Below are 12,373 nucleotides of genomic sequence, written 5' to 3'. Positions count from 1 at the left end.
CATGGCATCTCTTCATTGTACCTAAATTAGAAATGTTTCACGCCTTTTTACTCCAATTGCAAGTTTCTTGATAAATGTTTCTCGCTTCTTTACTCTAATTGCAATCCCTAATTACAGATTGAGATTAAGTGCTTAACAGAAAACTTCATCCAATTTTAACCCTCTTTCACTTTCGAAGTTCCTCTGCGCTGTTCCACCTGAACCTTCGTTTCCAACAGCTTCCGCAATCTTCAGAGACCGCTACCTCACCAGTAACTTCACTGGGTCTTCTTCTTTGATTTCTATCGCAACGACACCCTCTACCATCAACTGAGTCGCTCAATCATCTGCTCTCTACCACTATTGACGATTCAATTCACCACCTTACCACTGCATCTGCTACTTCAGTTTTATGTGAGCAACTGTGTAATCCTTTTTACTCTTACCTTGATCCTAATATAATTGGAGAGTGGGTTTGTTCATAATTCTATGCTTATAGTCAAGCAAGAGATTGGTAAATTGCTTTAATTTCTTTCGCTGCATAGTACATGTTTATATATATCTAACTTTGAAGCCAAAAGATTGCCACATGGCATCTCCTCATTGTACCTAAATTAGAAATATTTCCTAGAAATGTTTCCTGCTTCTTTACTCCAATTACAATCCCCAATTGCAGATTGAGATTAAGTTAACAAAAAGCTTCTTCCAATTTTAACCCTCTTTCACCTTCGAAGATCTTATACGCTGTTCCGCCTGAACATTCATTTCCAACGGCTTCCGCAACATTCAGAGAACGCTGCCTCACCAGTCACTTCACTGGGTCTTCTTCTTCGATTTCTATCTCATCGACGCCCTCTACCACAAACTGAGTCGCTCAATCATCTGCTCTCTACCACTGTTGACGATTTCATTCACCACCTTACCACTGCATCAGCTACTTCAGTTTTATGCGAGCAACTGTGTAATCCTTTTTACACTTACCGTGATCCTAATATGATTGGAGAGTGGGTTTGTTCATAATTCTATGCTTTTATTCAAGCAAGAGATTGGTAAATTGCTTTACTTTCTTTCGCTGCACAGTACATGTTTATATATATCTAACTTAGAAGCAAAAAATTGTCATATGGAATCTCCTCCTTGTACCTAAATTTGAAATATGTCCCTCCTTTTTACTCCAATTGCAAGTTTCCTGAGAAATATTTCCCGCTTCTTTACTCCAATTACAATCCCCAATTGAAGATTGAGATTAGGTGCTTAACAAAAAGCTTCTTCCAATTATAACCCTCTTTCACCTTTGAAGTACCTATGCGCTATTCCGCCTAAACCTTCGTTTCCAACCGCTTCTGCAACCTTCAGAGAACGCTGCCTCACGAGTCACTTCACTGGGTCTTCTTCTTCGATTTCCATCGCAACGACGCCCTCTACCACCAACTGAGTCGCTCAATCATCTGCTCTCTACCACTGTTGACGATTCAATTCACCACCTTACTACTGCATCAGTTACTTCAGTTTCATGTGACCAACTGTGTAATTCATTTCACTCTGACCTTGATCCTAATATGATTGGAGGTGGGTTTTGTTCATATTTCTATGCATATATTCAAGCAAGAGATTGGCCAATTGCTTTACTTTCTTTTACTGCATAGTACATGTTTATATGTTTATGTTTATATATATCTAATTTTGAAGTCAAAAATTACCACATGGCATCTCCTCATTGTACCTAAATTAGAAATGTTTCCCACCTTTTTACTCCAATTGCAAGTTTCCTGAGAAATGTTTCCCGCTTCTTTACTCCAATTACACTCTCCAATTGCAGATTGAGATTAAGTGCTTAACAAAAAGCTTCTTCCAATTTTAACCCTTTTTCACCTTCGAAGTATCTATGTACTGTTACACCTGAACCTTCCTTTTCAACAGCTTCGGCAACCTTCAGAGAACGCTGCCTCACGAGTCACTTCACTGGGTCTTCTTCTTCAATTTCCATCGCAACTACTTCTACCACCAACTGAGTCGCTCAATCATCTTTTCTCTACCACTATTGACGATTAAATTCACTACTTTACCACTGCATCATCTACTTCAGTTTCATGTGACGAACTGTGTAATCCTTTTCACTCTGACCTTGATCCTAAGATGATTGGAGAGTGGGTTTTGTTCATATTTCTATGCATATATTCAAGCAAGTGATTGGTCAATTGCTTTACTTTCTTTCACTGCATAGTACATGTTTATATATATCTAACTTTGAAGCCAAAAATTGCCGCATGGCATCTCCTCATGGTACCTAAATTAGAAATGTTTCCCACCTTTTTACTCCAATTGCAAGTTTCCTGAGAAATATTTCCTGCTTCTTTACTCCAATTACAATCCCCAATTGCAGATTGAGATTAAGTGCTTAACAAAAATCTTCTTCCAATTTTAACCCTATTTCACCTTCGAAGTACCTATGTGCTGTTCTGCCTGAACCATCGTTTCCAACAGCTTCCGGAACCTTCAGAAAATGCTGCCTCACGAGTCACTTCACTGGGTCTTCTTCTTCATTTTCCATCGCAACGACGCCCTCTACCACCAACTGAGTCGCTCAATCATCTGCTCTCTACCACTGTTGACGATTCAATTCACCACCTTACCACTGCATCATCTACTTCAGTTTCATGTGAGAAACTGTGTAATTTTTTTTACTCTTACCTTGATCCTAATATGATTGGAGAGTGGGTTTGTTCATAATTCTATGCTTATATTCAAGCAAGAGATTGGTCAATTGCTTTACTTTCTTTCACTGCATAGTACATCTTTATATATCTAACTTTGAAGTAAAAAATTGTCACATGGCATATCGTCATTGTACCTAAATTAGTAATGTTTCCCGCCTTTTTTCTCCAATTGCAAGTTTCCTGAGAAATGTTTCCCGCTTCTTTACTCCAATTACAATCCCCAATTGTAGATTGAGATTAAGAACTTAACAAAACGCTTCTTCCAAATTTAACCCTCTTTGGCCTTCGAAGTTCTTCTGCGGTTCTACCTGAATCTTCGTTTCCAACAACTTCCGCAACCTTCAGAGAACACTGCCTCACCAGTCACTTCACTGGGTCTTCTTCTTCGATTTCTATCGCAACGACGCCCTCTACCACCAACTGAGTCGCTCAATCATCTGCTCTCTACCACGGTTGACAATTCAATTCACCACCTTACCACTACATCTGCTACTTCAGTTTCACGTGAGCAACTATGTAATCCTTTTCACTCTTACCTTGATCTTAATATGATTGTAGAGTGGGTTTGTTCGTAATTCTATGCTTATATTCAAGCAAGAGATTGGTCAATTGCTTTACTTTCTTTCGCTGTATAGTACATCTTTATATATATCTAACTTTGAAGCCAAAAGAGTGCCACGTGGAATCTCCTCGTTGTACCTAAATTAAAAATATTTTCTGCCTTTTAACTCCAATTGCAAGTTTTCTGTTCCCATTTCTTTACTTCAATTACAATCCCCAATTGCAGATTGAGATTAAGTTAACAGAAAGCTTCTTCCAATTTTAACTCTCTTTCACCTTCGAAGTTCCTATGTGCTGTTCCGCCTGAACCTTAATTTCCAACGGCTTCTGCAACCTTCAGAGAACGCTGCCTCACGAGTCACTTCACTGGGTCTTATTTCTCGATTTCCATCACAACGACGCCCCCTACCACCAACTGAGTCGCTCAATCATCTGCTCTCTACCACTAATGACGATTCAGTTCACCACCTTACTATTGCATCAGCTACTTTAGTTTCATGTGAGCAACTGTGTAATCCTTTTTACTCTTACCTTGATCCTAGTATGATTGGAGAGTGGGTTTGTTCATAACTCTATGCTTATATTCAAGCAAGAGATTGGTCAATTGCTTTACTTTCTTTCACTGCATAGTACATGTTTGATGAATTTAAACTTAATAATTGGTGAATTACTTTACTCCCTTTTTCTTGCACATTACATGTTTGTTGAATTTCTAGGCCTAAATTTAGTTGCTGATTTTTTTTGAAGCATTACTTCCTTGCACATTACATGTTTGATGAATTGCTTTGTATTATAAATATTAGGTAGCGGAACTTAATAATTAGTGAATTGCATCTTTTCCTTTCTCTTACACATTACATGTTTGATGAATTGGAAGGCCTAAACTTAGTTGCTGATTTTTTTATAGCATTGCTTCCTTGCACATTACATGTTTGATGAATTGCTTTGTATTAAAAATATTAGGTAGCAGAACTTAATACTCGGTGAATTGCATCACTTCCTTTTTCTTGCACGTTACATCTTTGTTGAATTGCTAAGCCTACCATAATTAGTCATGGCCAGAATGGTGCCACCACTTATCTTCTATTCCTTACTCTTCCTTTATCCTTATTTTTCTTCTTCTTTCAAAAATAAAGAACACTTAACAAGAACAAAGTCTTTCCACCAGGTCCTAGAGGCCTTCCAATAATTGGAAATCTTCACCAATTAGATACTTCTTCCCTTTATCTTTAGCTATTCCAATTCTCAAAGAAATATGACCTTATATTCTCCATTTAATTAGGTCTAAGGCCAGCAATTATTATTTCATCCCCTAAGTTGGCCAAAGCATTGAAAAATCATGATCGTGAATTTGCTGGAAGACCAAACATGATTGCTCAACAAAAACTTTCCTATAATGGATTGGAGATGTTCTTTTAATTTTATATTGTTATAAGCACACTATAAGATATTAATTCAGATTGAACTTTATGTGGACCTAACCATTGTGGTGTATTGCATTACATGATATAAATTGAAACTTTAATTATCACATGAACCTCATTTCAATCTATTATACATGCTATCATTCTTATTTCAATCACATATGGCATTTAACTTGAATTTATACATAAGTTGTTTATACATATCTAAATAATACTTATTCATTAGTTTGTATAAATTTTATTAGACATCTTTAATTTAAATTGCTTTCTATTTTAAATTATTATATTATAATTTAGTATTTGATATTTGAGCCTATTAGTTTATTTTGTTATAATTTTTGCCGTTATTATTAGAAAGAAAAGAATGAATTCTACTAAAGATGAGTGTGGAAAGGCTAGATTAAGAAGAAAATCAATATTACTGCTAAAAAGAGGGCGACAAAAAAGAACTGGTGACTCTCAAATTGATGAAAGAAATATGAAAAATTTAGGAAAAAGAAAAGTGTTAGCTGAAATCACTAATAAAGAGTCAAAAAAGAAAAAGATTTTAATTGGTATTGGTGAAAATTCAAAAAAAAGCTGCAAGGATAGAGAGTTTGTTACAAGTACTTCATACGTACCAGCACATATGTTGACTCATGAACTTGAAAGACTAGAGTCTTTTACACAAATATTTTTTAATCCAAATGCATTTCAATATGGAGTAGCTGCTGGTCAAGATTATTCAAATACAAAGAAATCTATGACACATCCAAGTCGTCATTTATCTTCTGGACGACATGTGATCAATGGGATGAAGTTATTTTCTCAAGATTCTGAATTTGATATTTTAGAAGATGGATTAGTTTCTATTAAAGTTGATTATGATTTCAACTATGATGATATTTCTGGTGAGTTTGCTATGATAAATTAATTTTTTATGCTATTAGTACTGTTACCCATTCTTTGATTAGTTTAGTGTTTAATTTTTCTATTTTATATGCAAGCAGCTTCTCAAAAATTTTACTCTCTGAGTATTGGTTTATATGAAAGTAACACTGATTTTCAAGAAGGTACTATTATGCTATATTTTTATTATATTGTTCCACATATATTCATTTTGTCAATTACTTTTACATTTATTTCATTTTGAAGTAAAATTTATTTAGTTGAGAAATATTATATTTGATATGATATAGGTAATGGTCACCAAGAAAATAACTTTCAGTTCACATATGGAGATAAAAGGTTACTTTTTACCTATAAATATTCTTTTCTTTTTGTATTGTATATTCTAAAGAAAAAATTTTGTAATATAATGCAGATTATTTTGATTTCGGTGATCCAATTTCAATTTGTCAAGAGTGTGGTGCTTTAATATGGTATGATGAAAGAAATAAAAAAAATAGAAATTATATCATTTCAGAGTTTAGTCTATGCTGCAATTTAGGAAAACTGCAATTGCCTTTTCTAATAGAGCCTTCTGAAGTTCTAAAATAGTTACTTTATGATTATGGTTCAAAGCATTACAAGAATTTTCAAAATAATATCAGAGCATATAATCAAATGTTTGCATTTACTTCTTCTGTTGGAAAGGTAGACTCATCTATAAACAAAGGTCATAGACATGCTCCAATGGTCTACAAGATTAGTGGAGAAAATGTTCATTATATTGGTAGTTTAATGCCTATGCCCGGTGAAAAACCTAAGTTTGATCAGTTGTATATCTATGACACAGAAAACGAAGTAAACAATAGGATAGCACCATTTAGGTCATTTGCTTTATCTAAACTCAATTACTAATATGTTGTTTTTCATTTATATTTTCTGTCTATTTTCTATATCATTTTGTTTAGCTATAGAAGTTCTTATTTTTTTTACTTCTTTTTTATTGATGTTGTAGGTCAAATGATTCTAAATATGATATTGACCCTGAGATTGTTGGCAAGTTACAATAGATGTTAGATGAGAATAATGCTTTGGCAAAATCATTTAGAATGGCGAGAGAAAGATTTGCAGGTTCTAATACAGAATATGTAAGGTTGAAGCTTTTAAGTTCAAGGGAAAAAGATGGAAAAATTTATAATTTGCCTGATGTTTCTAAAGTGGCAGCTTTAGTTGTTGGTGATATTGATTCTCTTTCATCAACCAGAGATATAATCTTAGAAAGGCAAGATGGTCGCTTAAAGCGTATAAATGAGATTCATGTTGCTTATCTTAGCTTACAATATCCACTTCTTTTTTCATATGGAGAAGATGGCTATAGAATTGATATTCAACATAAAATTATCGGGAGTTTGAACCTAACAAGAGGAGCAAATTGACTATGCGACAATTTTTTGCATTTAGGCTTTAAACCAGGAAAATAGAAGCTCCAACAATATTGGTTTCTAAAAAACTTTTTCAGCAATTTGTAGTGGATGCTTACACCATGATTGAGTCAGAACATTTGTTATATTTTAGGATTTATCAAAAGGAACTTAGAGCTGAAGATTACAAGAGTTTGAAAAATGCTAAATCTACGGGTCAAACAAGTGGCTCAAGTGTAAGAAAAAGAATAGTTTTGCCATCAAGTTTTATAGGTGGTAGGCATTATATAGATGGCTTATACCATGATTGTGTTGCAATTTGTGGCCATGTTGGTTATCCAGATTTGTTCATCACTTTCACATGTAATTCAGAATGGCCAGAGATCAAGCGACTTTTAGACCCTTTACATCTCAAACCAGTAGACCGTCCTGACATTGTTTGTCGAATGTTCAAAATGAAGCTTGATATGCTAATTAAAGATTTGAAAAAGGAAAGATTCTTTAGTAAAGTTGTTGTTAGTAAGGTGTACATTAAAAAAAAGTATATACTATTTTAAGAACATCAAGTATATCTATAGTTGCTAATATGTACTATATTATGATTTATGTGCAGATGTTCATACAATTGAATTTCAGAAACGAGGTCTACCACATGCTCATATTTTGATATTCTTGGATTCTTTACGCAAATTTCCAGATCCAAAAGATATAGATAAAGTAATTTGTGCTGGGATTCCTAATCAATTTGAGCATCCAGAGTTGTACAAGGCTGTAAAAAAATTTATGCTTCATGGTCCATGCGGTTCTGTAAATATATTTTCACCATGCATGAAAGAAGGTCGTTGTTCAAAGTTCTATCCCAAGTCTTTTGCTGATTTAACAACTATTGATGCTGAAGGATATCCAATATATAGAAGAAGAAAGACTGGTTGTTATGCTGAAAAAGGAAATGTGGCTCTAGATAATCGCTATGTTGTTCCTTATAATCCTTCTTTGCTAATGAAATATCAAGCACACATGAATGTTGAGTGGTGTAATCAGAGCAGAGCAATTAAGTATCTCTTCAAATATATAAACAAGGGTTACAATCGCATCACTGCTATTTTAGATAATGCTGATGATAGTGAATAATAAACTATCTTGATTGTAATAAACTATCTTGATTGTAGATATATATCCCCATGTGAAGCTGTTTGGAGAATATTTGCATACCCTATTCATTCTAGAGAACCTGTTGTACAGAGATTGAGCTTTCATTTGTCTTGTCGGAATCCAATTCTATATGAAGATGGTGAAGATATTGATGATATTCTGTCAAAACTTGGGATTGATCAATCAATGTTTACTGCATGGATGGATGCTAAAAATAGTTACTCGGAGGCTAAAGAGTTGACATATTCTGAATTTCCAAGATTCTTTGTTTATAATAAAAAAGAAAAAATCTGGTAAAAAAGAAAATGTGGGTATACTATTGGAAGGCTTTATTATGTACCTCCAACATGTGGAGAGTTATTTTATTTACGAATGATGTTGAATTTTGTTTGAGGTCCTACCAACTATGACCAAATCAAAAGTGCAAATGGTGTTATTCACAATAGTTTTAGAGATGCTTGCTTTGCTTTGGGATTACTTAATGATGATAGAGAATATATTGAAACTATCAAAGAAGCTTCATGTTGGGGTTTAGGTGATTATCTAAGGAAGCTTTTCACTGTGATGTTAATGTCAAATAGTGTGAGCAGACCAGAACATGTTTGGGAAGAAACTTGGAAGCTTCTATCTGATGATATTTTGTATAATGAAAGAAAATTGTCTAAAAATTTAGGTTCTCCTTTGATTCTAAAAATTCAGCTGAAAACAAGATGCTTATATGAAATTGAGATGATATTGCAAGATAATAGGAAGAGTTTAAAGGAATATCCTCATATGCCTTTTCCAGAATGTTTTGTGAGGCTGAAATTTCAAAATGGTTTAATTTATAAAGAGTTAAACTATGACAAGAACAATTTGAAAAATGAGTTTCAGACATTATTCTCATTCTGAACACAAGAACAACAAGGTGTTTTTAAGAAAATTGTGGAAGCAGATTCTAAAGAAAATGGTGGAGTATTCTTTGTATATGGCCATGGAAGAATATGTAAGACTTATCTCTTGACAGTTTTGACTTCTTTTTTAAGGTCACAAGGAATGATTGTTCTTACTGTTGCATTGAGTGGAATTGCTGCTTTGCTACTACCTGGAGGTAGAACAACTCATTCTAGGTTTGCTATACCATTAACAGTGCATGGGGATTTTGTATGTAATATCAAATAAAATAGTGAACTAGCTGAGTTGTTGAAGCAAACAAAGCTTATCATATGGGATGAAGCATCTATGGTTCACAGATATAGTGTTGAGGCAATTGATAAAAGTTTAAGAGACATTATGTCATCTACAGATAATAATAATGCTAATTTGCCTTTTGGTGGGAAGGTAGTGGTTTTTGGTGGAGATTTTAGACAAATTTTTTCTGTCATTTCTGGAGGTGGCAGGACAGAAATTGTTAATGCAAGCATATGTTCCTCTTACATATGGGACTATTGTAGTGTTTTGAGACTTACAAAAAATATGAGATTAGAGTAATCTTCATATACTGATAATGATGAATTGGCTTTGTTTTCACAATGGATCTTAAAAGTTGGAGATGGCAATATAGATGGGCCTAATGATGGCATCTCTGAGATTATGATTCCTACTGAGTTGCTCATATCAAATTTTGAAGATCCTCTTAGTTCTATTGTGGATTGTATATATCCAAATCTTCTTGAAAATCACTTGGATTCTAATTGGTTGCAATCACGAGAAATTCTTTGTTCTACGCTTGATGTCGTTGAGAAAGTAAATCAATATATTATCATGAAAATTTCAGGAGATGAAAAATTTTACTTGAGTTCAGATAGTGTTGACAAATTTTATAGAAGCGGACAGTATGCTACTGAAACACTCCAGAGTTTTTAAATAGCCTCCAATGTTCAAGATTACCTCATCATGCTTTGAAGTTGAAGGTTGGAATTCCTATAATGCTTTTAAGAAATCTAGACCAATTTGCAGGTTTATGTAATGGTACCAGGCTAATTATAACAAGATTATCTAATCATGTTATAGAAGCAGAAGTATTAATTGGAAGCTATCTTGGCAAAAAGGTCTTAATCCCATGCATGTGCATGTTTCCTTCTCAATCACCATGGCCTTTCAAATTGGATAGGAGACAACTTTCTATTGTTGTCGCATATGCCATGACCATCAATAAAAGTCAAGGACAAGCTCTTAGCAATGTTGGAGTGTATCTTCTTAAACCCGTATTTAGTCACGGACAACTTTATGTTGCTATATCTCGTGTTCGAAGTAAGAAGGGGCTGAAAATCCTTATTCACAACAAAGAAGAACATGCTTTATTAATAAGGATAACATTTTAGATATTTTTATTATATTCTATCATAGTTAATTTTAGTCTAAATATACCCGTAATTTTTTACGGGTATATCTCTAATTTTACAACCAAAATGTGTCATATGTCACTTTCTCATTATAATTGGAATCAAATCTTTCCCTCCAAAACTAAGAAATTCTCCTCTCCTCCTTACTAATTTTACAACCAAAATGTGTCACATGTCACTCTCTCATTGTAATTGAAATTAAATCTTTCCCTCCAAAATTAAAGAATTCTTCCCTTCTCCTTACTAATTTTACAACCAAAATGTGCCACATATCATTTTCTCATTGCAATTGAAATCAAATCTTTTCCTCCAAAATTAAAGAGTTCTCCCCTCCTCACTCTTCCTTTCTCTATTTCTCTCATTCCTTCAACCACTCTATTTATTTTATATATCATTATCAATATCCATGACTAATTACTAATTTGACAATCAAAATGTACAACATGACATTCTTTAATTACATTAAAATTAAAATTAAAATATTAAAATTGAAATTGAAATACACCTATATCATGTATCACACATTACTATCTAATTTAATAATCAAATGTATCACATAATACTCTCTTATTCAAATTGAGAGATTTTTTTTTTCAAAATTAATAAACTCCCTTCCTAAATTCTCTCATCTACCTCTCTCCATTTTTTTATTTCTCTCTACTATTTTTACTCTATATATAATTTATATTTTATATTAGTAATTTTCTCAACCTACGATTTTCTTTTTTGTAAAAACAGTTTGATTTTATAAATCTTTTGTGTCTCATGCATGATAATCTATACTCTCAGAATAAAGTAGACCGTAATTTTAAGAAATTTATATTCTCGTAATATTATTACGGGTAAAAATACTAGTTAAGGGATAATAATATTAGTGAGTATAAGATTATAAATTTGTGTTTTGTCTCATATCATGGTCATCGTTATTAGGTGATTGTAAATATATTGGGAGGTACAATAATGATACTCATGCAAAGCATTTAATTCTTACGAATAATTGAGGATTCCTTTTAAATTGTGTTTTTTAGAATGGGTTATAAATTAAACTATTATTAGTGTAGATTTTTCATTATTATATTACATGATAAATTAATCAAAATATGTAAGAGAGATTTAATAAAAATAATGATGAAAAAAGAGAGAACATCAATTTGCATGCGACATGAGAATAGAAAATTTTTGAAAGAAATTAAAAAACAAAAAAGAGTTATCATAGCAAGAATTTTTAAATTTTAAACTTTTATATTCTGGATTTTTTATTTTTTTTGAAGTTTTATTTTATTGTTATTGGTTAGATTACCAAATTTAGATTAAATTAAAAATTAAAATTAATTATGATAAGCAAATTAATTTTATTCAATAATTATTAGACATATATGTAAAAAGTAACTTATCTTTTATTTTAAAGAAAGGTTAGTGAAACATATAAATTATTAATATAGAAAAATAAAAATTGGGTCCCCGTAGAGAATATCCTCCCACGGTGGGATCAAGGTGGGGACGAGAAGCAAATCTAAGGGTGGAGACAGAGAGCAAGGAGGCATCTTCTGCTCCTGCGTTGCCCCGTTGTTATCTCTAATTTAAAGTGCGGATTAAAACGCTTATCCTAAAAATTTTGATCCAAAATTGAGCCAACGGGTTAAGGAAATAAAATTGGACCTTTATTGGACCTAAGCCCACATATATAACCCACAACACTTTACAAAATTCACCATTCCTCCCTCTATTTGGTGAGAGTGCAGCTCATGAAAAAAAGAGAAAAGAAAGAAGAAACCATAACCTTCATCATCTTCGATCTATCATAACTTTTGCTCTAGAACTTCGATCGTCGCACCGTTTACGACCATGTGAAGTTTGTCTCTTCCTCTTCAATTCTATTTGATTAGTTTGGTATGTAACTCAAAATTCCAGCTCTAGTTTCTCATTCA

The 12,373-nt window shown here is 33.0% G+C and overlaps 1 long non-coding RNA gene across 2 annotated transcripts in view; it reads left to right on the top strand.

The window, feature by feature from the left end:
* LOC110271001 overlaps positions 1-6,091 on the top strand; it is a 6,541-nt gene extending 450 nt beyond the window's left edge. Inside the window, exons 1-4 of one of the 2 annotated variants that reach the window (XR_002360900.1) lie at positions 2,256-2,638; positions 5,671-5,733; positions 5,860-5,908; positions 5,985-6,091. This is a non-coding gene — a long non-coding RNA (uncharacterized LOC110271001). Of the gene's footprint in view, positions 1-2,255; positions 2,639-5,670; positions 5,734-5,859; positions 5,909-5,984 lie in introns of those variants that run through there. The other variant, XR_002360899.1, reaches the window with a different exon arrangement.

The sequence above is a fragment of the Arachis ipaensis genome, chromosome B04 (assembly GCF_000816755.2).
Source record: "Arachis ipaensis cultivar K30076 chromosome B04, Araip1.1, whole genome shotgun sequence".
Taxonomy (NCBI): domain Eukaryota; kingdom Viridiplantae; phylum Streptophyta; class Magnoliopsida; order Fabales; family Fabaceae; genus Arachis; species Arachis ipaensis.
The sequence above is the reverse complement of the archived record's forward strand: the minus strand, read 5'-3'. Positions and strand labels throughout refer to the sequence as shown.